Genomic DNA, 24,578 nt, shown 5'->3' on the forward strand with positions numbered 1-24,578 from the left:
TTTGGCTGTGTTGGGTCTTCGTTGCTGTGCGCAGCCTCTCTCTAGTTGCGGCCAGCGAGGGCTACTTTTCATTGCGGTGCGCGGGCTTCTTATTGTGGTTTCTTGTCCTGTTGCAGAGCACGGGCTCTAGGCACATGGGCTTCAGTAGTTGTGGCATGTGGGCTCAGTAGTTGTGGCTTGTGGGCTCCAGAGCGCAGGCTCAGTAGTTGTGGTGCACGGGCTTAGTTGCTCCATGGCATGTGGGATCTTCCCGGACCAGGGCTTGAACCCGTGTCTCCTGCATTGGGAGGTAGATTCTTTTTTTTTTTTTTTTTTTTTTTTTTTGCGGCACGCGGGCCTCTCACTGTTATGGCCTCTCCCATTGCGGAGCACAGGCTCCGGACCTGCAGGCTCAGCGGCCATGGCTCACGGGCCCAGCCACTCTACGGCATGTGGGATCCTCCCGGACCGGGGCACGAACCCGTGTCCCCTGCATCGGCAGGCGGACTCTCAACCACTGCGCCACCAGGGAAGCCCGAGAGGTAGATTCTTAACCACTGAGCCACCAGGAAAGCCCTTGGTGGAGATTTTTTTGAATCTGTAGATTGCTTTGGGTAAAACTCATATCTAACGATATTGTCTTTTAGTCCATGAACATGGGATGTCTTTCTATTTATTTATGTCTTTAATTCCTTTCAACAGTGTTTTGTAGCTTTTATTGTACCTGTCTTTCATCTCTTTGGTTAATTCCTAAGTATTTTATCCTTTTTGATGCTATTATAAAAGGAATTGTTTCATAATTTCCTTTTCAGATTGTTCATTATTAGTGTATAGAAATGCAGCTGAGTTTGTTGGGTTTTTTATTTGTTTTTACTTCTTCCTGTTTTTATAAACCCAGTTTATTCTGGCTTTGTTTTCTCTCTCTGTTTCTATCCCTCCCTTTGAAATCCCTCAGTGCTAACCATCCTAGTCCAGTATCTCATGGCCTCATGACTGCTAATAGTTTCTTAACTATTATCCTATCAGTTCATCCTGTTTGCTTCTCTCTGATTAGAACTTTTAAAATACAATTTCACTGGGGAGCCACTCTTTCCTAGAGTATTTTCTTACTCATCTTACTTCCCTTATCTGAATTCTTATAGCACTATTTCTGTACCACTTATATTTGAGTGTATAGTGCCTTGAACTACCTAGTATTCTATTGGTTATAATATTTTCCAATTAAAAAAAAAACTTGCTGACTGCCTGCTATGTGGGAAATAATGTGAATGGGTGATACAATGATAAATAAGACGTGCCCAATTTTGTCCTTAATATTAGATAGCATTTATTAAGTGGCTGCCATGTGTCTGATACTGTTCTATGAACTTTATATATAACTCAGTCCTCACAGCAACACCATGTGGTCTACACTATTTTCTTCATTTTACACAGGAGAAAACTGAGGTACAGAGAGATAAAATAACTTTTTCCAAATTAGTTAGCTAATAAGTGACAAAACCATGATTCAGACCTACTTCACCAGCTTGAGAATCCATGCTGTTAGCCACTACCACTATATTATCCAGTTGAAAAGGCAAGACAGAGACCTAAATAAGCGTATTTTGAGGTTTACTATAACAGCTTTGTGAGAAGGTTAAAGAACTTTTACAGTTCAGCAGATGGCAAGATTACTTCCACCTAGGACAAAAACAAAGGCATTATGAAGGATTTGGAAGTGGGGTAGGGAGAAACATTCCACAGACAGGAACTTGCGTGATATAAAGCACTCTTGCGAGGAGACTCTTCAGAACATATTACCAGGCACAGTGAGTAATGTAGTTTAACTGCAAAGGATGCTTGAAATGGTAAAGGGAAATAAGTTTATAAAAGTGGGTTGCAGCCAAGTCATAGTTCTTGAATGTGAGATTAAGATGTTTAAGTCATATTTTGTAAGTAGTGCAGTGTATTTTTAAGTCTGTATCATAGAAATGTTTGGCTATAATTATGCAAAAGGTCAAAGAGAGGAGAAGGACTAACTGGAAAGTTATTGCCATAGGCGAAGAGATAATGAAGCCCTGAATTAGGTAGCTAGCAGGGAAAGTAGAGACGGGAGGAGAGACTATGTGAATCTTCCTGAATCTTCAAGATTTATCAACTGATTGATTGGCTATACAGCAGGGGTGGTGCTGGGAGACTAAAAATGCCTAGTGGGTGGTTGGAAGAGGCAGATGCCATTAACAGAGATAACAAAGAGCACAGTTAGGACATGACAGTTTGGGAGAAAGGAAGATATATAATCAGTTTGACACATGCCAAGTTTATGATGCCAGTGGGAGGAAACATTCAGCGATAATGTAGATTTTTTTTTTTTTTTTTTTTTTGGCTGCATTGGGTCTTAGTTGCGGCACGTGGCCTTTTCGTTGCTGCGCGCGGCCTCTTTGTGGCGCGTGGTCTCTTTGTTGCGGCACTCGGGCTCCTCTCTCGTTGTGGCTCGCGGGTTTCTCTCTAGTTGTGGCGTGCGAGTTTTCTCTATTTGTGGCACGCAGGCTCCAGAGTGCGTGGGCTCTGAAGTTTGCGGCACGCGGGCTCTCTCATTGAGGCGCGCAAGCTCAGTAGTTGTCGCATGCGGGCTTAGTTGCCCCGCAGCATGTGGGATCTTAGTTTCCCGACCAGGGATTGAACCCAAGTCCCCTGCATTGTAAGGCGGATTCTTTACCACTGGATCACCAGAGAAGTCCAATAATGTAGAATTTAAGAGGCGAAAATTAGAGATGTAACTATTAGAGACCTTGGTGTACATTTGATACCTAAATCCAGGGAAGCATGTAGAGGAAAAACATGTAGGGGACATATGGAAAAATCAGAACCACCAAAGGAATATTCCCAGGGTAAGGAGAACCAGAAGATTACAGTGGATTAAAATAGGAAGTGAGAGAGTGGAATGTTTCAGAGAGGTAAAACACATGTGGCAGAACATCAGCATTTATGAAATCTAGGTTGTGAGAACATGAGTTTTTGTGCTTATACATGCTCTTTCGTATTGTTTTTCCCTTAGATCTTTGTTTTTCTTTGCTTCTATAATTGGCTGCTCTACTTCAAATTATTTTCTAGTTCTTATGTCTTACAAGTGAATTCTAGATTCCTTCATAGCACTCAGAAATCATAGACTAACTGTGGTATCTACACATGTTATATAGACATGGATAAAGTGAATATTAGGTTATTAGACTTAAGAGTAAATATAGATTAGCCCTCAGTAAGGCTCCCTTGGCAGATTTCTAGCAGCATAAAAGATGGAGCTGATATGAATGAGCCCTGCCCTTCCAATATAAGATTAAGTATTACGAACAAAAAAAATAATCATAGCCTTGATTAAAGGAATAAAAGGGAAATCCAGTTTTGTTTTAATGCCAGCAACAGCTCAAAACCATAGTCAAAAGCAGGAAATGACACCACAGAATATAAGCCTTGGTGCCTGGGGTTCTAATACTTACTTGAAACAAAAATTGTGCCTTTGGGTCCACAGGCAGCTGGAATTGGGCCCCCTGCATAAAGCCTAGTCTCAAAGGGCTACTGTTTTGTGAAAGAATGAGAAAAATTCAGTGGTCCAGAGCTATTAAAACCCTTAGGACCCTGACAGAAGCCAATGCAAAAACTGTTCTCTACCACAAAACTTAGGGCTTTGGGAGCTCCTGTTAAGGAAGTATTTTTTAAAAAATCAAAAACCTCAGTGAAGATGTGCTCACAATATAAATATAAACTGTGAGGATAGTCAACAGATGCAACAAAGAAGAAAATTGTCCTTCTAAGAACAGGAGATAAGAAAACTAATCTGAAAGATACCATAAAAATAATCATTTTAAAATAAACAATTAAAGAGATAAAAGAAGGAATAAAACCTTAATGAAAGAACATGACAGGATAAGAGAAAAAAAAGAACTATAAATGAAATGTTCATTGATTTTTTTTTTTTTTCTTTAATGGTTGGATTAAACTACTGAAATGAGAATTAGTGAATTGGAAGATGATCTGGTCAAATCACCCAGAATACAGAACCAAGAGATCAGGAAGGAAAATATAAGAATGCTTAGGAGACATGGGAGATAGAATAAGAAAGTACAGCATATATCTATCTAATGACAGTTTAGAAGAAGCGAATGGGAGATGCAATATTACCATAAAATAATGGTTGAGATTTTCCAGAATTGGCAAGAAAGACAAGTCCTCATATTTAAGAAGTACACAGTATCCTGAACAGGATAAATAAAAACAATCCACATTTAAACAAACCATAGAGAAACTGTTCAGCATTAAAGCAAATAGAAAATTTTAAACCAATTGTAGAGCAAAAATTAAAGAACACCAGTTATACTAACAATTACCTTCCCATCTGAAACAAAAGATGTCAGAAAAAGATAGAAAAATATCTTCAAATTGCTTAGAGAAAATAATTGTCAGTGTAGCATTTTATACCTTGTTAAAGTATTAGTTGAGAATAAAATAAAGATATTTTCAGGAAAATTAAGACTTATCAATTTGCCATTGAGAGACCCTCACTTTGAAGGCAAATAAAGGGTATACCTCAGCAAGAAGAAAATTGAATACAGGAGGAAGGAGAGGGCAGCAAGAAAAAGTTCTAACTCAGAAAAAAGTAAACATGTTGATAAATCTTAAGCACTGACTGTAAAAGAAATTATTGTAATGATGATGACTAATTTGGAGGGGGTTAAAAACAGTATGACAGCAAAACTTAGAAGATGGGAGAAGGAAATCAGAAACATTTTAGCATCCTTAGCATCCTTGTATTGAGTGGGAGGAGGATAGAGATACTAATTAGACTTTGTCAATGATTATTTTTTAAATATAGGGGTAAAACTATAGTATGTACAATTTTCAAACCAATAGGTGGAGAAAAACACAGTAAGAAAAATAGAATATAGGAAAAGAGAGAATAAAAGATACATAAAAGAAGATACAAAAGCATAAGTTAAGATAAAGAATAAATCCAAATATTTCAGTAATCACAATACATGAAAGTAGTATTTTCAAATTGAAAAACTAATACAAAACGTGGCCACATGTTATTAGAGAAACATCTAAAACACAGTGTCACTGAAAGATTGCAAGTAAAGAGAAAGTAAAAAATCAGAATTCTGACCCTTATAATCTTTATGCATCTAACAACATAACCTAAATTTACATGGCAAAAAAATGCACAAATACCACACCTTCAAGGACCAGATAACCTCTATCTTATATAGATATTCTAATATTTGTAGAGGAAAAACTCCCCAAGTTCTTTTATGAGGCTAATGTAAATCTTAATTTCAAAATTAAATATGTATTATGAAAAGGAAGAGATCACTGTTACATATGAACGTAGATACAAAAATTTCCTAAAAATGTTATTGAGTTTTAAAAAGTCATTTTCTAATACCTGAGGTTTGCTTTAAAAGTTTCTGCTCTGTTAAATGAGTATGATAGTAATACCAACTTTGAAACATGTAATATCGGCAATCCGCCGGGGCTAGTGCAGCCTAGATCAGCCATCTCTGAGTGTCCCACAGACTCATGTGATAAATAAATGCCTGTTGTTTTATATACTGAGATTTTCAGTTGTTTGTTTTGTAATAACAAGCTAATACATCTGGCAAAGTTAAAATTTAGATGTTGCCGGGCTTCCCTGGTGGCACAGTGGATGAGAGCCCGCCTGCTGATAAAGGGGGCACAGGTTCGTGCCCCGGTCCGGGAAGATCCCACATGCCGCAGAGTGGCTGGGCCCGTGAGCCATGGCCCCTGAGCCTGCACGTCCAGAGCCCGTGCTCCGCAACGGGAGAGGCCACAGCAGTGAGAGGCCCGCGTACTACAAAAAAAAAAAAAAAATTTAGATGTTGCCGACTATGTGGAGGAAAAATGGGAAATCTCCATTGCTTTTTAAAAAATATTTATTTTATTTGCCTCTTGGCTGCATTGGGTCTTAATTGCGGCACATTGGATCTTCACTGAGGCATTCGGGATCTTTTGTTGTGGCGCACAGTCTCTTCATTTTGGCACTGGGGTTTCTCTCTAGTTGTGGCGTGCAGGTTTTCTCTCTCTAGTTGTGGTGCGCAGGCTCCAGGGCGCGTGGGATCTGTAGTTTGTGGCATGTGGGTTCTCTAGTTGTTGGGCGCGAGCTCAATAGTTGTGGCACGTGGGCTTAGTTGCCCGTCAGCATGTGGGATCTTAGTTCCCTGACTGGGGATTGAACCCGTGTCCCCTGTGTTGGAAGGCTGATTCTCTACCACTGGACCACCAGGGAAGTCCCAAATCTCCATTGCCTTTGATGGGAAAGTGAATTAATACAATTACTTTGGAGAAAAGTTTGGTGATATCTAATTGCAAATTTGAAGATACCCATATCCTATTGTCAGGAATCAGTAAACACACAAGTAGGTAAAGAGTCATTTAAAGGATATTCATTGGCGGGAGGAGCGGCAGCGGCCAGGCAGCCCAGTTTCGCGAAGGCTCTTGGCGCGCCACGGCCCACAGGTACCCGGCAGGCGCCAGCGCCGCCGCCACGATGCCCAAGAGGAAGGTCAGCTCCAAGGAGGGGGCAGCGAAGGAGGAGCCCAAGAGGAGATGGGCGAGGTTGTCAGCTACACCGGCTCCTGCAAAAGTGGAAACGAAGCCAAAAAAGGCGGCAGGAAAGGATAAATCTTCAGACAAAAAAGTGCAGATAAAAGGGAAAAGGGGAGCAAAGGGAAAACAGGCTGAAGTGGCTAACCAAGAGACTACAGAAGACTTACCTGCAGAAAATGGAGAAACTAAAAACGAGGAGAGCCCAGCCTCTGATGAAGCGGGAGAGAAAGAAGCCAAGTCTGATTAATACCATGCACCTGGTCCTATCAGTGGTCCCTGTCTCCCTTCTTGTACAATCCAGAGGAATATTTTTGTCAACTATTTTGTAAACGCAAGTTTTTTAGTAGTTCTAGAAACATTTTTTAAAAGGAGGGAATCCCACCTCATCCCATTTTTTTAAGTGTAAATGCTTTTTTTTAAGAGGTGATATCACTTGCTGGTTGTTTATTTTTTGGTACAACCAGAAAATAGTGGGATATTGAATATGGGAGGCTTTGATTGTCTTGGGTGTGAGCTTAACATTCCACAGATGGTGGGGTAGCTTTTATATCCTATAATACAAAGCATAGTCAGTTGTGCATTTAATGTCTTAAACACTTTAAATTACTACTCTTCCCACGTTGTTTTTGGTAGAATTGTTTCCTAAAGCAAACCACTCACCCCTTGATCTTGGCTCTCCTGGGCAGAATTTTGTGCACTCTGTTAACATCTTTGGTCGTGGTAGTCCAGTTCTTCTAGTAACTGTTAATGTGCTGTGAACGATTGACAATTTGAGTATGTAGTGTATATGATATTAAATTGCGAATTAGTGGGACTTACGATGTAACAGCATATCAATATTTGAAGATATTGGTACTTGATATCCTGTGAAGGAAAATTTGCCTCCAAATTTTAAGCTGGAAAGTCACTGGAATAACTGTTCAGAAAAGAATCACAACTACATGATTTTTTAGATTTTTGGTACGTATGTTGAGAGTTGTGTACAAATTGAAATGTCTGTGTACTGATCCTCAAAGCAACCAATAAAATCTCAATTATGAAAGAAAAAAAAGATATTCATTGCAGAATTCTAATAGTGAAAAATTGGAAACAACCTAAATGTCCATCAACAAGGGGAATGAATAGATAAATGAATTACATATTATAGTCATTTAATGTATAGTGAATAGTGCCCTCCCAAAAAGGGCACTATCCATGTCTACCCAGAACTTCAGGATATGATCTTATTCAGGAATAGGGTCTTAGTTAATATGAGGTCGTACTGGATTAAGACAGGCCCTGAATCCAATAACTGCTGTCCTTATAAAAGGTGAAGATACACAGAAACACACAGGAGAGATTGGAGTGATACAGGTACAAGCCAAGGAACACAAAGATTACTGGCAACCACCAGAAGCTAGAGAGAGGTGTGGAACAGATTCTCCCACAGAACCTCCAAAAAGAACCAACCTTACCAACACCTTGACTTTGGACTTCTAGCCTCCTGAACTATGAGGGAATAAATGTTTAAGCCACCCAGTTTGTAGTGTAATGTTTTATGGCAGCCCTAGGAACTAATACTACATAGCAGTTTAAACAAATGAACTAGAACTATATGTATCAATATGGGTAAATCTTGAAAACTTAGTGTCAAATGGGAAAAAGTATATCTCATTACAATTTATGTAAACCCAAGGCAGACGGTGGGGGAGGGAGGAGACTGTGACCTCCAGTAAGCAAGTGGTACTGACTGGACAAAGTGGCTTTGAGCTTCATTTTAAAGATGAATGAAGTACATTGAAAACTACAAATCACTGGTGAAAGAAACTAGAGAAAAATAAATTGAGAGGCATCTTGTGTTCATGCATTGGAAGACTTACTACTGTTAGACGTGAATACTACTCAAAGCAATCTACAGGTTCAGTGCATCCGCATCAGAATGGAATCTCAAGGGACTCCAGATAGCCAAAACAATCTTGAAAATAAGAACTAAATTGGAGGACTCATATTTCCTGATTTCAAAACTTACTACAAAACTATAGTAATCAAAACAGTGTGGGACTGCCATAAAGACAGACATATATATCAATGGAATAGAATAGAGTAAAAAAATATCCCTCGCATATATGTCAAATGATTTTCAACAAGAGTGCCAGGACTGTCCAATGGAGAAAGGACAGTCTTTCCACAAATGGTGTTGGGAAAACTGGATATCCATATTGAAAAGAATGACGTTAGACCCTTGTTTTACACTGTATAGAAAAACCAACTCAAAATGGATCAAAGACATAAATGCAAGAGCTAAAACTATGAAACTCTTAGAAGAAAACATGGGGAAAGCTTCATGGTATTGAATTTGGCAAGATTTCTTGGATGTGACACCAAAAGCACAGCAACAAAAGAAAATATAGATAAATTGGACTTATCAAAATTAGAAACTTCTGTATATCAAAGGACACTATTAATAGTGAAGATGGAATAGAATGGGAGAAAATATTTGCAAATCATATATCTGATAAGAGATTAATACACAGAATATATAAAGGACTCCTAAAACTCAGCAACAACAAAAAACAGCCCAATTCAAAGATGGGCAGAGGAGATATACCGATGGCCAATAAGCATGTGAAATGATGCTCAACATCATTAATCATTAGGGAAATGCAAATCAAAATCACAGTGAGATACCACTCACACCCTGTAAGCATGGCCGTATGAAAAAGAGGGGAAAAGGAAAATAACAAATGTTGGCAAGGATATGGAGAAAATGAAATCCTCGTAAATTACTGGAAAGTATGTAAAATGGTTCAGCTGCTGCGCAAAACAGGTTGGTGGGTCCTCAAAAAGTTAAGCATAGAGTTCGGTATGATCCAGCCCTTCCATTCATAGGTATATACTCAAGGGAATTGAAAACAAGAGCTCAAATAAATACATAAATGTGCATGTTCATAGCAGCACCATTCACAATAGCCAAAAGGTGGAAACAGCCCAAATGTCCATCAATTAATGGATAAACAAATGTGGTCTAAATGTACAATGGAATATTACTCAGCCATACAAAGGACTGACACATGTCACAATGTGGATGAACACTGAAACATTATAAGTAAATAAGCCAGAAACTAAAGGTCACATATTGTATGATTCCATTTATATAAAATATCCAAAGTAAGCAAATCCATAGAGACATAACATATGTATGTTTTACCACAATCAAAACCATGAGTAAGGGCAGGTTTGTGACACTCCTGGGAGCTGGGTGGGAAGCGGAAGCTGGAAGGGAGCAGCATGGTGGCCCAGGCTGGTAGGAAGCAGACAGCAGATTTCCCTCACCCTCACCTCCCTCTGGAGGGCTATTTGGAAATTCAGTAACCCACAGCTAACATTTATTAAATATTATTGGCCTTAATATAGGTCCTTAACTTACAGCCTCACTTCAAATGATGGTAACTTTATCTAATTTACCATCGTGTGGTGCCAGATCTTTCCTGAAAGATTTGAATAATCTCTTACTCAGGTAGTGTTACGGACCTATAATGTTTGTGGAACTGGAACGCTTAGCTGCACTGAGCAGTGAGAAGAAAGCCTCCGAAGCCCTTGTCCAGCTGTTGCTCCTGCCATTCTCTTCTCCCCTAGCCTAGTTTTTGGTGTAAGGCTGTACCAATGGCTCTTAGTATTACTGTCTTTTGAACGGAAGCTTGACTCTTCCCTCCCTTAGCAAAGCGAGTCTAGTCTGCTTGGTTACGTGCAAGAACTGTTCAGTGCCAAATTCCAGCCACTGTCAAAATGGCCGGAATCTTTATTTCCGTCATTCACTCAGCTAGTCAGTCAGCCATTCATTCAACATAATTATTATAAGCCTGCTATGTGTCAGGCGCAGTGGTATGTATGCTCAGGTAATCAAGGAGTTTTCCATACCTTTTCATTTGCTGGTACATTTATTATATCTAATTTTTATTCTCAAGTATGGAAACACATGAAGGAAGAACAGAGTACCTGATGTATTATTATTGTTCAAACTAAAAATACTGTTGACTGGTATTGTCTATATGTAAGTGGAAAGCATATCAGAAGCCATAAATTTTTAAGACTGAATAAGGAATGAAGAAAATATGACAGTTGAATAGCTTTCTCTTGAGAGTAAGGAAAATATACATCAGTGAGAGAAAAATCACAACTGTTAAGAAAAAATGGGAAAAGAATCTAAAAAGAATATATATGTACGTACGTGCATATATATGTATGTGTATATATATAACTGAATCACTGTGCTGTGTACCTGAAACTAACACAACATTGTAAATCAATGATACTTCAATAAAAAATTCTAATTAAAACTACCCCATCTAAAAGTGCAATTAAATATATGGTGGCACACGTATGGGTATGAAGGTATCATTTATGACTTGATCCTGGTGTGAGATTGGTTTTTATACTTTTCACATCCATTTCCCTTATCCTGGGAACCATCTTACAGACATATACCACTGGTCATAAGGAAATCTGGATAAAACACGAAAATTTAAAGCCTTCACAAAGAAGCAGCTCTTCAGTGCACACTTCATCTAAGTTCTTATTTTCACTTAAAAAGCTTCTAATGGGTTTGTTTGTGGTTTTCTAGATGTCAGTTCAAGTCTCCTTGAATTTGCAGAGATGAGTAAAGACCTAAATAACACATATTTTTAAAGCTTACTATGATTTTATAAACTATTCCTATTTTTCCTAGCTGTATTCTTGTCTGTATCCCTTTTCTGCAAATTACGTAGGCCTTCCCTTGTTAGTGGTTAATACTCGAGACTATCATATGGTATTCTTTCAGTCAATTTAACAAGTGTTTTCTGAGTACTGAGTATGCGTCTAGTGTCAACCAAAAAATAATGCAGGAGGCTGCAAATAAGAAAAGTGTTTATCTGGGGTCTTAAGGATCACAAATCAAGAGACACAGATTCTGGTAACTCTGAAAGAATGTTCCGAGGAAAAGAGTCAGGGGCTTATTAAAACAAAAAGCCAGAGGGTGTTGAAAGTTGCCTGGTGAGAATTATGATTGACTCTGACCTGAGTCAGACTGTATTTGTCCTTAAGAGATCACAAGTTTGTTTTTATTTATTGTTTTATATTATTTTTTTGGCTGCGTTGGGTCTTCATTGCTGCGCCCGGGCTTTCTCTAGTTGCGGCGAGCGGGGGCTACTCTTGCTTGCAGTGCATGGGCTTGTCATTGCGGTGGCTTCTCTTGTTGCGGAGCATGGGCTCTAGGAGTGTGAGCTTCAGTAGTTGTGGCACGAGGGCTCAGTAGTTGTGGTGCATGGGCTTAGTTGCTCTGCAGCATGTGGGATCTTCCCGGACCAGGGATCGAACCCGGGTCCCCTGCATTGACAGGCAGATTCTTAACCACTGCACCACCAGGGAAGTCCCGGGATCACAAGTTGTTTTAGGGTAGGGGTCTGATAAGTAGATAGACTGTCACAAGTTATTTTAGGGTAAGGGTCCTATAAGTATCTTGAGTTTCTGGCAGGTGTTCTGGATGACTTCATCAGGTCCAAAGGTCAGATTCCATCCAGGCTGAGACTTGCATAAGTCATACTTCCTTAATGGCCTCCCAGCTCCATTTAAGAGAGCTATCTGAGCCATACTGACTCTATTTTTATTTTCCTTTCACACTAGGACTTTGCTATCAGATGACATAAAACTGGAAAGGAAATTATGACATTTATACTAATTAAAAGAATTTGCAAGTATTGTCCTGACTGTGATGCTGTCTAAAATTATGATCCTACCTTAATTTTGTAGAAATATTTAAAAGGTATCCCACTTTCAACAGTTTGGCTAAATATGTTTTTATGATATTGCATGATACAATATATATGCTCACTGTCAGCAATAACTTAACACTTTTATTTGTAATTTTAAAAACTCAGAATGGATTACTGGGCTAAAATTGGGAAACCTGAGATCTTATCCCGACTCCATCGCTGATTGCCCAGTGAACCTGAAGAAGCCTTTTCGGCTTCTGTAGGCTTCAGTTTCTTCTATCTTAAAAAGAGGGTGTTGGGCTAGGTTGACTCTGTGACCCCTTGTAATTCTAAAATATTATTAAATATTACAGCATATAGATAAACCATTGAAATGAGGCTGTTTTAAGGGAATGTAACTACTAAAAGTGTTACCCTTTAAGAAAGCTAGTTAGATTCCAGTGTACATACATGATTCCAGTTACTAAACTAAGAATCAGGTGTCATTCTGTTGAATAATATGACCTTTGACAAATACTGGATGCATTATAGTTGAACAACATGGAAAGAGTACTACAAATTTCCAGCTTCCCCCGTACTATTTACCAATACATCCTTTTATCATACGTCCTGATTTTTTTAAAATCCCTTCAGTTTCTTTTGTTTCAGTTATTTTTTCTCAAATAGGATAATGCAGAAAAATTTCTGCCTGTAGACAGAACAGTTGGTCCTTGAGGTCACATTTAATGTTAATAGCTATAAATCTATAAATTAAAATGTCCCTTAAGACATGAAAATGTCTCTGGTGGAATTCTAACTTTACTAAGCAAGAGATCTACATTTTGAGTATCACTAATCCTAGAGAAATACGTAATTATTGTCATTTTCCACTCATGTATGCGTTATCCACTTCTAATGATACATATAGAATTTATTGTCCTACCTCCAAAGGGGCCTGGTATGCTTCGCACCTATTTTTCCTTTGGGTTTTTCAACTTTTTCCCAAAATACTCACTCAGTAATTATTCACTGACTTAATAATGTGCTTCAGGCATTGAGAATATATGCATGAAGGCACAGTCCCTAAGCCTTAGGAGATTATAATCCATACAAAGAAACAGTTATATAAAGAGGCCATCACAATATAATGCAATAATTTTTATAAAAGTGTGTATAGTTATGGAGGAAGCATAGCAGAGGGAGTACTTCAGTGTCTTGGGAGTTAGAAAGGCTTCACAGAGGAAACTTATTCTTAATGTAAGAGTAGTTATTAGATAGAAAACGCAGAAGAGTGCATTCTAAGCATAGGGAAAATATTCAAAAAGGCACAGTGAGATGAAACATCCTCCATGTTCAGCCAGTAGTTTCAGATGTCTGAAGCATTAGGATAGGAGGCAGAGATTAAGATGAAATAAAAGTGGAGAGGTAGGCAGGGGCCAGATACCCAGTCTTTAAATGCCTTGCATAGGAACTTGGATTTCTTCCTAAAGGAAATGAGAAAAATTGGTGGATTTTTAACAGTGAATCAAATCTGGGATGTCAAGGAGCTTACTGCCTATGTTGTCTTCCAGGAGTTTTATGGTTTCAGGTCTTACATTCAAGTCTTTAATCTGTTTTGGGTTAAGTTTTGTGTATGGTGTAAGATAGTGGTCCAGTTTCATTCTTTTGCGTATGCCTGTCCAGTTTTCTCAGCACCATTTATTGAAGAGACTGTCCTTTCCCCATTGTATATTCTTGGCTCCTTTGTCATAAATCAATTGACCGTATATGAATGAGTTTATTTCTGGGATCTCTATTCTCTTCCATTGATCATATATATCTGACTTTATGCCAGTACCACATACTGTTTGGTGGTGGTGGGGGGGGTGGCCATTTATTTTTTATTTTTCATACAATTTTTCATTCGTTTTTTCCATTTACGGTTACTACACAATATTGGCTGGGTTCCCCACGTTGTGCAGTACATCCTCGAGCCTGTCTTGCCCCCAGTAGTGTGTGCCTCCCTCTCCCCCACCCTTTTATTGCCGCCCACCCACTCCCCCACTGGTAACCACTAGTTTATTCTCCATATCTGCGAGTCTGCTTCTTTTTTGTTTTATTCACTAGTTTGGTGTGTCTTTTAGATTCCACATATAAGTGATATCATATGGTATTTGTCTTTGACTTAGTTCATTTAGCATAATATCCTTCAAATCCATCCATGTTGCTGCAAATGGCAAAATTTCATTCTTTTTTTATGGCTGAGTAGTATTTCATGGTATAGATATACCACCTCTTTATTCATCTGTTGACGGGCACTTAGTTTGTTTCCATATCTTGGCAATTGTAAATAATGCTGCTCTGAACATTGAGGTGCATGTAGCTTTCGAATTAGTGTTTTTGTTTTTTTCAGATGTATACCCAGAAGTGGAATTGCTGGGTCATATGGTAGTTCTATTTTTAATTTTTTGAAAACCCCCCCATACTGCTTTCCACAGTGGCTGCATCAGTTTACATTCCCACCAGCACTGTATGTGGGTTCCCTTTTCTCCACACACTCACCAACATTTGTTATTTGTGTTCTTTTTGATGGTAGCCATTCTGACAGGTGTTAGGTGATATCTCATTGTGGTTTTCATTTGCATTTCCCTGATGATTAGTTATGTTGATCATCTTTTCATATGCCTCTTGGCCTGCATATGAAAAATCTGCATTTCCTCTGGGAAAACGTCTGTTCAGTTCTTCTGCCCCATTTTTTAATCGGGTTGTTTTTTTGTTTGTTTTTGGTTTTGTTTTTGCGGTACACGGGCCTCTCACTGCTGTGGCCTCTCCCGTTGCGGAGCACAGGCTCCGGACGTGCAGGCTCAGCGGCCATGGCTCACAAGCTCAGCCGCTCCGCGGCATGTGGGATCCTCCCGGACCGGGGCACGAACCCATGTCCCCTGCATCGGCAGGCAGACTCTCAACCACTGTGCCACCAGGGAAGCCCTTGGGTTGTTTTTTTGATGTTGAGTTTTATGAGCTATTTATATGTATTGGATATTAATCTCTTATCAGTAATATCATTTGCAAATATTTTCTCCCATTCAGTAGGTTGTCTCATACTATACTGTTTTGATTACTGTAGGTGTGTAATATAATTTGAAATCAGGGAGCAGTTTTGTACTTTGCTCCAGTTTTGTACTTCTTTCTCAAGATTGCTTTGGCTGTTGGGGGTCCTTTGTGGTTCCACTCTAATTTTAGGATTGTTTTTCTATTTCTGTGAAAAATACCATTGAACTGTATTGAATCTGTAGATTGCTTTGGGTAGTATGGACATTTTAACATATTCTTCCAATCCATGAGCACAGACTGTCTCTCCATTTATTTGTGTCTTCTTCAATTTCTTTCATTAATGTCTTACGGTTTTCAGTATACAGATCTTTCACCTCCTTGGTTAAATTTATTCCTAGGTATTTTATTTTTTTGTAAATGGGATTGTTTTCTTAATTTCTTTTTCTGAGAGTTCATTACTAGTGCATAAAAACACAACAGGGCTTCCCTGGTGGCACAGTGGTTGAGAGTCTGCCTGCCGATGCAGGGGACACGGGTTCGTGCCCCTGTCTGGGAAGATCCCACATGCCACAGAGCGGCTGGGCCCGTGAGCCATGGCCGCTGAGCCTGCTCGTCCGGAGCCTGTGCTCCGCAACAGGAGAGGCTGCAACAGTGAGAGGCCCGCGTACTGCAAAAAAAAAAAAAACACACAACAGATTGTTTTAATTGATTTTGTTTCCTGAAACTTTACTGAATTTACTAGTGCTAACAGTCTTTTGGTGGAGCCTTTAGGGTTTTCTATATATTATATCATATATCATCTGCAAAAAGTGACAGTTTTACATGTTTGCATGCATTTTCCAGTTTGCATGCATTTTATTTCTTGTCTACTTGCTTTGGCTAGGACTTTCCATACTATGTCGAATAAAAGTGGTAAGACTTGGCATCCCTGTCTTGTTCTTGATCTTAAAGAAAAAGCTTTCAGCTTTCCACCATTGAGTATAATGTTAGCTATGGGCTTGTCATATATGACCTTTATTATGTTGAAGTACATTCCCTCTGTACTCACTTTCTTGCGAGTTTTTATCATAAATGGATGTTTATGGATTCTGTCAAATTCCTTTTCTGCATCTACTGAGATGATTATATGATTTTTATCCTTCATTTTGTTAATGTTGTTAACAAACCAATGTTGTTAATGTTGGTGTATCACATTGATTTGCACATGTTGAACCATTGTTGCATCCCTGGAATAAATTCCACTTGATCGTGGTGTATGATGCTTTTACTGTATTAATGAATTTGGTTTGCTAATATTTTCTTGAGGATTTTAAAATGCATCTGTGTTCACCTGGGATTTTGGCCTGTAATTTTCTCTTCTTATGGCTTCCTTGTCTGGTTTTGGTATCAGGGTAATGCTGGCCTTGTAAAATGATTTTGAAAGTGTTCTCTATTTTTTGGAAGAGTTAGAGAAGGATTGGTATTACAGTTGACCCTTGAACAACATGGGGATTAGGGGCGCCAACCCTTCACACAGTGAAAAATTTGCATGTAACTTTATAGTCAGGCCTCCGTATCCCCAGTTCCACATTTGTGGATTCAACCAGCTGTGTTTCGTGTAGTACTATAGTACATATTTATTGAAAAAAATCTGCATGTAAGTGGACCCATGCAGTTCAAACCCATGTTGTACAAGGGTCAACTATAATTCTTAATTATAGTTTTGGAGGACATGCATTAGCCCATCAATACACTGACTACAAGAGACTGACTTCAGATATAAGGACACACATAAACTGAAAGTGAAGGGATGGGAGAAGATACTCTATACAAATGGAAACCAAAAGAAAGCTGGGGTAACTATACTTATATCAGACAAAGTAAACTTTAAAACAAAGATTATCATGAGAGACAGAGAAGGAGTATTACATAATGATAAAGGGGTCAATCCAACAAGAGGATATAATTTTAATTATGTCAGTGGTAAATCAATACTTTTTTTTCCTAAAGATTTAATTTTATTTTATTTTTGGCTGCGTTGGGTCTTCGTTGCTGCTCATGGGCTTTCTCTAGTTGCGGCGAGTGGGGGCTACTCTTTGTTGTGGTGCGCAGGCTTCTCTTTGCGGTGGCTTCTCTTGTTGCGGAGCACGGGCTCTGTAGTTGTGGCTCGCGGGCTGTAGAGCGCATGCTCAGTAGTTGTGGCGCACGGGCTTAGTTGCTCCGTGGCATGTGGGATCCTCCCAGACCAGAGATTGAACCCATGTCCCCTGCATTGGCAGGCAGATTCTTAACCGCTGTGCCACCAGGGAAGTCCCCAATACATTTTTTAAGCTTGAATTTCAAAGCGTGACTGACAAGCTGGTGGGCTAATGCATGTCCTCCAAAACTAAAAAAAACGAATTTGTACTGCTTTTTCATGAGGTCTTAAATCAAAGCCAGTGTCATGTTCTAAAATTTTTCTGTTAACATCATGTTAATCTTAAATATGATATAACTTTATCCTAGGTAGTCTAACAGTATATATATCTAACTTTGGTTTTCTACGCTTTACTATTCATTTTTCTCAAAAAAAAGTTTTAGGCAGTAAATAGTAATGTAATTCTTTATAAAGCTTTTCCTACTTTTCAACATTGGAAAAAAAACAATAGAGAACAAGTAATAATGACGGCACAAAGATTTTCTAACATAAATTTACCAATGCTCATTTTCAAAGAGTCTTTCTTTTGAATAATATAGTAAATGCACACTCACACATATCTTTTATATAATCTTAGTAAATAATATAGTAAATGTTGGGCCTTAATCAGTTATAATTTTATCCAGAATACTTTTTTTTTCTTTAAGAACTTTGGCTTCTTGTATTGACTTTCTAGGTGGCCTTAAGAAAATTATTACATCTTTTTGCCAATTCCCTAACCTTATAGGTGATGATAGTGTTATTATTTCAGGAAGAGTAAGACAGGATATAAGTTTTGTAGAGCATTAGAAAGGTGTAGCTAAAAAAGACAACAAAGACCCCAGGTCCTGATTTAGGTCCTTTTGCAGACTATATAGCATTATTCCACAAGCAGGGATAAAGATTTAAATAGATGGAATATTTATTTGTAATTTAAAATAATCTTCACTTCCCCCCCAAAAAAAAAAGTTGTGATGTGCTACATCTTTAAAAAAATTAGCAGCACAACACTACAATTTTCTTATCTTATAATGGAAATTATATGGCATCCAATAGATAAATAGATCAATGTAACATTAAAAGAGCCCTGAAGTAGACTCATACATACAGTCAGTTGATTTTTTTTAAGAATTTAAAATGTTTATATTTGCCTTTAGTGATTACATTCCTTTTCTTCTTGACTTCTCTTTGTTTCTCTTCTTTGCCTTCTTTTTTTTTAATTTTTATTGGAGTGTGGTTGCTTTAACACTGTTGTGTTTGCCTGCACTGCACAACATAATGAATCAGCCATACACATACCGATATCCCCTCCCTTTTGGACTTCCCTCCCATTTAGGTCACCACAGTGCATTAGGTAGAGTTCCCTGTGCTATGTAGTATGTTCCCATCAGTTGTCTACATAGTATCAATAATGTATAGTGGCAATCCCCATCTCCCAATCCCTCCCACCACCCCTTTCCCCCTTGGTATCCATACATTTGTTCCCTACAGTCTATCAACTGATTTTTGACAGTGATATCAAGGCAATTCAGAAGGAGAAAGAATGTAGTCTTTTCAACAAATGGTATTGGAGCAGCTGTGAAATAGGAAATGAACCTTGACCCCTACCTTACCCTTGAGATTGGTAAAGCCTTTAGAGACAGGGCACTCAAGTCACTAACCATAAAAGAAAACACTGATAAATTGGACTTCATGAAAATTAAAAACTTCTGTCATTCAAGAGGTACCATTAAGAAAATGAAAAGGTACATACTGTCAACAACTGTGAAGGGTCTACAGTTTCACACTATTTGTAGACTAACAAGTTAGCCTGCCACAGTTTCATGAATGGTGATAGAAGAATAAGACTCCTGGTCAGAGATAAAGGACAGTTTATTACAGCAACAGCAGTAGTCAGAATATCAGCATTTTTAAGCCAGTTCCCCAAGCCTCTGGTATAGCAGGATGCTTTAGCAAGCTTCCGCCCTGGCCCACAGGAGGAACCTGTGGCAGCTGGGTCACCAGTAACAACCCTGGCCAGAAAGCTGAGGCTGATCTGAGTGTCTTCCACCACCATGGTAGGTAGTGTAATTGGTCAGTTCAAATAATCAGGAACAAATTTCATACCACCTTTTAAAATTAGATGATTCCCACTGTAGGGATACCTCCCTCAGTGAGCACATGAACTACAAGTCAGTTATCCCTCGTTTCGGAGGGATCTTCTCAGCCATCTGAGGGCTGCATAACCTGCTGGTGGTGTTTCCTTAAACACTTGAATGTCTCGTATGACTACTCCCAGGGTGCAAGTCATTGCATTTTCAGGAATAAAGGGAAAAAAGATGGCTTGCTTCTGCACCAAGGTGTAGTCCTGAGGTGCATGCACATGATGACCCTGTAAAGAAAGTTTATTTACAATTATTAGGGCAGTGGTAGTATATTACATATGAGACTTTTATGAGTCAGTGTGAGGAACAAGTTCCTACACACCTCTCAGCTGGGCCAGTTCACTTTTAATAATGGAGTCTAGTCCTTGTTTTGTTGAGCAACTACCTGAAGTCGTCAGCCCAACCTGTCATGTTGGTCACTGCCACCAGTGCCACCAGTCACATTTTTCTTCCCCACAGAATGATTGAGTGTGATGACCATGGGGATGAGGATAGAGATGACACCCAAAGGTGCTGATGTACGTTTAGCATGGGATATACAGGATCTGGGCCATCTGCTATTTTTAATGGCATTGTCAGAAATATTTAAGGCAATAATAATCAAATTGTGGTACAGCCAGCTAAATTTAAGGCACTTGGAACAGTTTGAGAGAGTAGCACCAGGGTGTTTTCCTTCGTGAGGAAGGTTCCAGGGCCTATTCTGAAAGACAAAATTATTAACACTCCTCCCTTCCCCATCTCTCTCAGGATCTAATCTGTTCCCTTTCCAGATTTTGAGATTGTTGTTCTCCCTCCATTGCCACAAAATTGGGGTATCTCATTCCAGAAGCTATAGCTTCACCTTTTTTTCCCCCATTCACCCCTGACCTTGTACCAAGATCTTTTTCCCAGAAGGGTGAAGTACGAGAGGAAAAAGTCATTTTTATACATCTAATCGAGTTCCATTAGATCCCCCCACTTTGCACTGTATTGGTGACAAGTCTATTCAACTAAGTGATCATGACCTAGGACCATGTGACTCTAACAAGAGAATCCAGGTAGCTGAACCAGAATCGAGGTTGAAACGCCTATTCCCCCTTTTGGCTGGACTGCCACCCAGAAGGTATACCAGCCAGACTGGGCTGGGATTGTCATGAGGGAAAGAAGCATCATGCCAGAATCAGGTGGGAATCCCGAATTTTCTAAATACGTCTCTATAACCCACATCTCCTTTCATCCTAATCATTACCCATCACCCAGGAAGTAGCTAAGAAGATAAGATTCCTTTCTAGAGAAAGTGACACTTAGTGACCAAACTGCTTTATTACTAAGGTGTAAAGACCTGGAGGAGATGAGGGAGATAGACTCAAACCTTTTTGAATCAATTTTTGAGTTCCATCAGATACGGTAACTCTTGAGTGGCTGTTGAGTGGCTTTTGCAATAAAAGGTGTACTGCTGACAGACCGTGAATGGTCTGGAAAGCTGAAAAAATGGCAAAGACCACCTTCAAGAGCCATAATGACGTGGCTGATCAGATGGGAATGGCAGCTCAGTAACCTGGAAAAGTGTCGGTGGTGGGGAAGCGCCCCGCCTCCCGCCCCCAGCTCTACTCTCTCTACACAGCGACATCTGTTTTGTTTTTTCATAGCTGCTAACTGAGGTTGGATACCGTCAGGTTTCTCATTAGCCCAACCATCAGTGAACAAGGCCCAGGCATTTAATGGAACCTTTGTGAATTGAGGGCCCCACTGAGCCAGCAGCTTTGCTTCAGATGGTGGAATAGAGTAAAAGTTTCTCCCAAAGGGAAAGCTGCCACTTTTTCATGTAGAGACCAGATGCCAGTGGGCCGAGGCCAGCTGTGTTCTTGAACTTACCGTTTCCATTTAACAAGCAAGGCTTGTTAGGCCCCCTCAACTTATGAGTCATTGAATCTGCATTGACTCACCCCAAAATGGGAATATCAGACTGGAGAGTCACAAGGCTTCCTTAAACCAGGCATTCCTTTTGAAAATAGTTCAACAGCAAGCTTGTAGTTGTTTTTCAAAAAGGGTGCACCTTGGAATTCCCTGGTGGCCCAGTGTTTAGGACTCTGCGCTTCCACTGCAGGGGGCACAGGTTTGATCCCTGGTCAGGGAACTAAAACCCCACATGCTGTGCAATGAGGCCCCCCAAAAAGGGGGTGGTGTGCCTACCTGATAGCTGTGTCAGGGAGGCAGCAAGTCCAAAACCCAAGAGACGCCTCCAGGTCAAGGCTGTTTTCCTTTGTCATAGGCTCCAGGTCACAGGGTCATTAGTCATAGAGACTTACCTCCCAAAAGAGTCATGAAGATGTGGGACTTCAAAAGCAGACAGCATGTCAGCAGCTTGCTGGACAGGTGCAAATGCAGCCTGCTGGTCTGAGTCCCTTCAAAGTACTGTGATAAGTAGTTTAGTCCATATAAAGTACCAGGTAGAGTGCTGAAATGAGACACATACTATCTCCAGTACTCAAAGATTTGGATAAGGTGCTTTTAATTCTGAGCTGCACAAACCAAGTGCAACTCCACTGTTTTGGGTGACCCGTGATCACACCACGTGCGATCAGGTGGTGAGGTCCTCATGGCTGATACCATCTATTTCAGCTTTGAGAACTCTCTGACTCAGTACCGTAGCCACGGGGCTTTCTAGCTGAGGTCATGGGGTTGCCACTGGCTGGCTCAGGCTTGCACAGTGGTGACCTTCTTTGCCGAGTCCATCTTAATCCAGAGCAGTTGCTCTCCCATCACTAACATCTCTTAATTCTCACTCAGTTTCTACATAAGGGCTAGGGGAGTTTTCCAGGGCAGTAGGCTGACCACAAAAATTTACCTAAGTTTCTCTGGGTTGATTTCTCATTCTCTGGTTGGTCACCTACATCAGCATCTAAATCCAATCTGAGGTGGTAAGAACCTGAATACTAAGCAGGGCCTCATCCTTGGTTTCCTACAAGAGTTTGTCTGTCTCTGGGAGGCCTCCTGAAAGGATAAAAGCAGCCGTGACCCACTTCCAAAACCTCTGAGACCTTTTACTGTCATTTCCAAATAGACTTGAGGTGGACAAGATAGACTGTAGGAAAGACAGCCCAGCTGATACCATTTGTCCTTAAGACCATTACACACCCCGCCCCCTCAACTCCCAAGTAAACCAGACATTGTTCTAATGACTGGCCTGATTTATGCCCATGAATTTCTCTCCTTTCATGGTCATTATTGATATGTGTCTCTGTAATTGTCTGAAAGAGAGCAGAACCTTTTGCCTGAAAGGGAACAGTACTAAAATGAATCTCCTGGTTGTTACTGTGGGACACACCTGAGGCTGATTAACAGGATGGTAAGGAAGTGCCCCAGCCCAGAAGAGATTTAGCAGCAGTGAGGACACCTCTGAGGCACCTGTCTTGAACCTGTTTCCTGGTGTTCAGCCTGCAGCCACCTCCGCAGTTCACCCTCAGTAATAGGCAGCGAAAGGAAGGGCCATTTGCTTCCATAACTGACTGTATGATTTGGTCAACATGTTTACTGCAGATTCCCAAGGCCTTCCCTCAAGTCTCTGCAAGGCTCTCATCCTTCCTCTTTCAGAAAGTCATGTCTCTGTCAGAATCCTATCCTTGTCACCAAAACTGTAAGGAATTGGAGATTTACCCCACTTGCAAGTACATAAGTTAGCCTGCCACAGTTTCATGGATGCTGGTAGAAGACGTGAGACTCGTCGATCAGAGGTAAAGGACAGTTTATCACTCACAGCAATAGCAGTAGCTAGAGTATCAGCATTTTTTCTGCTGGTTCCCTGAGCCCAGTTCCCCCAGAGCAATGCAGAGGGACAGATGACCCCCTCTGCAGCCAATGGGTTGTGGTACAGAAGAGGAATCCTGAGCTTAAGGAACCCAAATCTTTTATAACAGGCAATAAGCCTGGCTGTCCTTTTCTCCAGAGAGAGGCAATTATCTTCACTACAGCAGACAGTAAGAATGCTTGCCCCTTGTTCTTGAGGGAGACACTGTCTCTTCCTGTCACTGCCTGTCTATTGGGCTGCTTGAATGCCCTCACAACTGGGCAGTTGGCCTTCAGAGCCAAGTGATCCCAAAGACAGCAAGGCAGAAGCTGCAGTGGTCTTTTATAAACTAGCCTTGGAAGTCACACACTGCCATTTCTACAATATCTTCTTAGTTACACAGGTCAGCTCTAGGCACTGTGGAAGGGGACTGAACAAGGAGGTAGAAATCACTGAGGACCATCTTGGAGGCTTGTAACCACAGTAATTACATAAGCTATTAGCATCGTAGTTAGCTAGATAAAGAGTATATGGAATTAGGTAAGTCTTGAAAAGTTGAAGAATTTTAAATGAAAATGTAAGTTACAGACTGGAAGAAAATATTCACAAAACATATATCTGACAAAGATCTTGTATCCACAAAATATAAAGAATTCTTACAACTGACTGATAAAAAGACAACCCAGTTAACAAATGAACATATACTTCACAAAAGTAGATATTCAGTTGGTCTTTAAACACATGTAAAGATACTCAAGATCATTTGTTATCTGGGAAATGCAAATCGTTACCACAATAAGATACATTTCATTCCCACCAGAACAGTCAAAATAACTGGAGACTTCCCTGGAGGCCCAGTGGTTAAGACTCTGTCCTTCCAATGCAGGGGGCACTGGTTCGATCCCTGGTTGGGGAACTAAGATCCCACATGCTGCATGGCATGGCCAAAAAGTAAAATTAAATAAAGTTAAATTAATAACTAAATTCCTGATTATTCTTTTAAAATAAATAAATAAAATAACTGGTGATATCAAGTGTGGGTGAGGATCTGGAGCAACAAGAACCCTCAGTTATCGCTGGTTAGAGTGCAAAGCAATACTTGGGAAAAATACTTATCTAGTTTCTTGTAAAGTGACATGTATACTTTCTCTATGACCTAGCGATTCCACCAGTAGGTATTTATCCAAGAGAAA

General features: G+C 39.9%; 1 protein-coding gene and 1 pseudogene across 1 annotated transcript in view; both read left to right on the plus strand.

The window, feature by feature from the left end:
• The window catches only part of DNAJC1 (DnaJ heat shock protein family (Hsp40) member C1), a 203,067-nt gene that overhangs the window by 137,274 nt on the left and 41,215 nt on the right, over window positions 1–24,578 (plus strand). The gene's annotated exons all lie outside the window — the stretch shown is intronic.
• LOC149749946 (non-histone chromosomal protein HMG-14 pseudogene) overlaps window positions 1–24,578 on the plus strand; it is a 29,306-nt pseudogene continuing 4,728 nt past the window's right edge.

This window comes from Delphinapterus leucas, chromosome 2 (assembly GCF_059928025.1).
Source record: "Delphinapterus leucas isolate spDelLeu-1000000601 "Yukka" chromosome 2, BTC_Dleu_Yukka2, whole genome shotgun sequence".
NCBI classification, from domain to species: domain Eukaryota; kingdom Metazoa; phylum Chordata; class Mammalia; order Artiodactyla; family Monodontidae; genus Delphinapterus; species Delphinapterus leucas.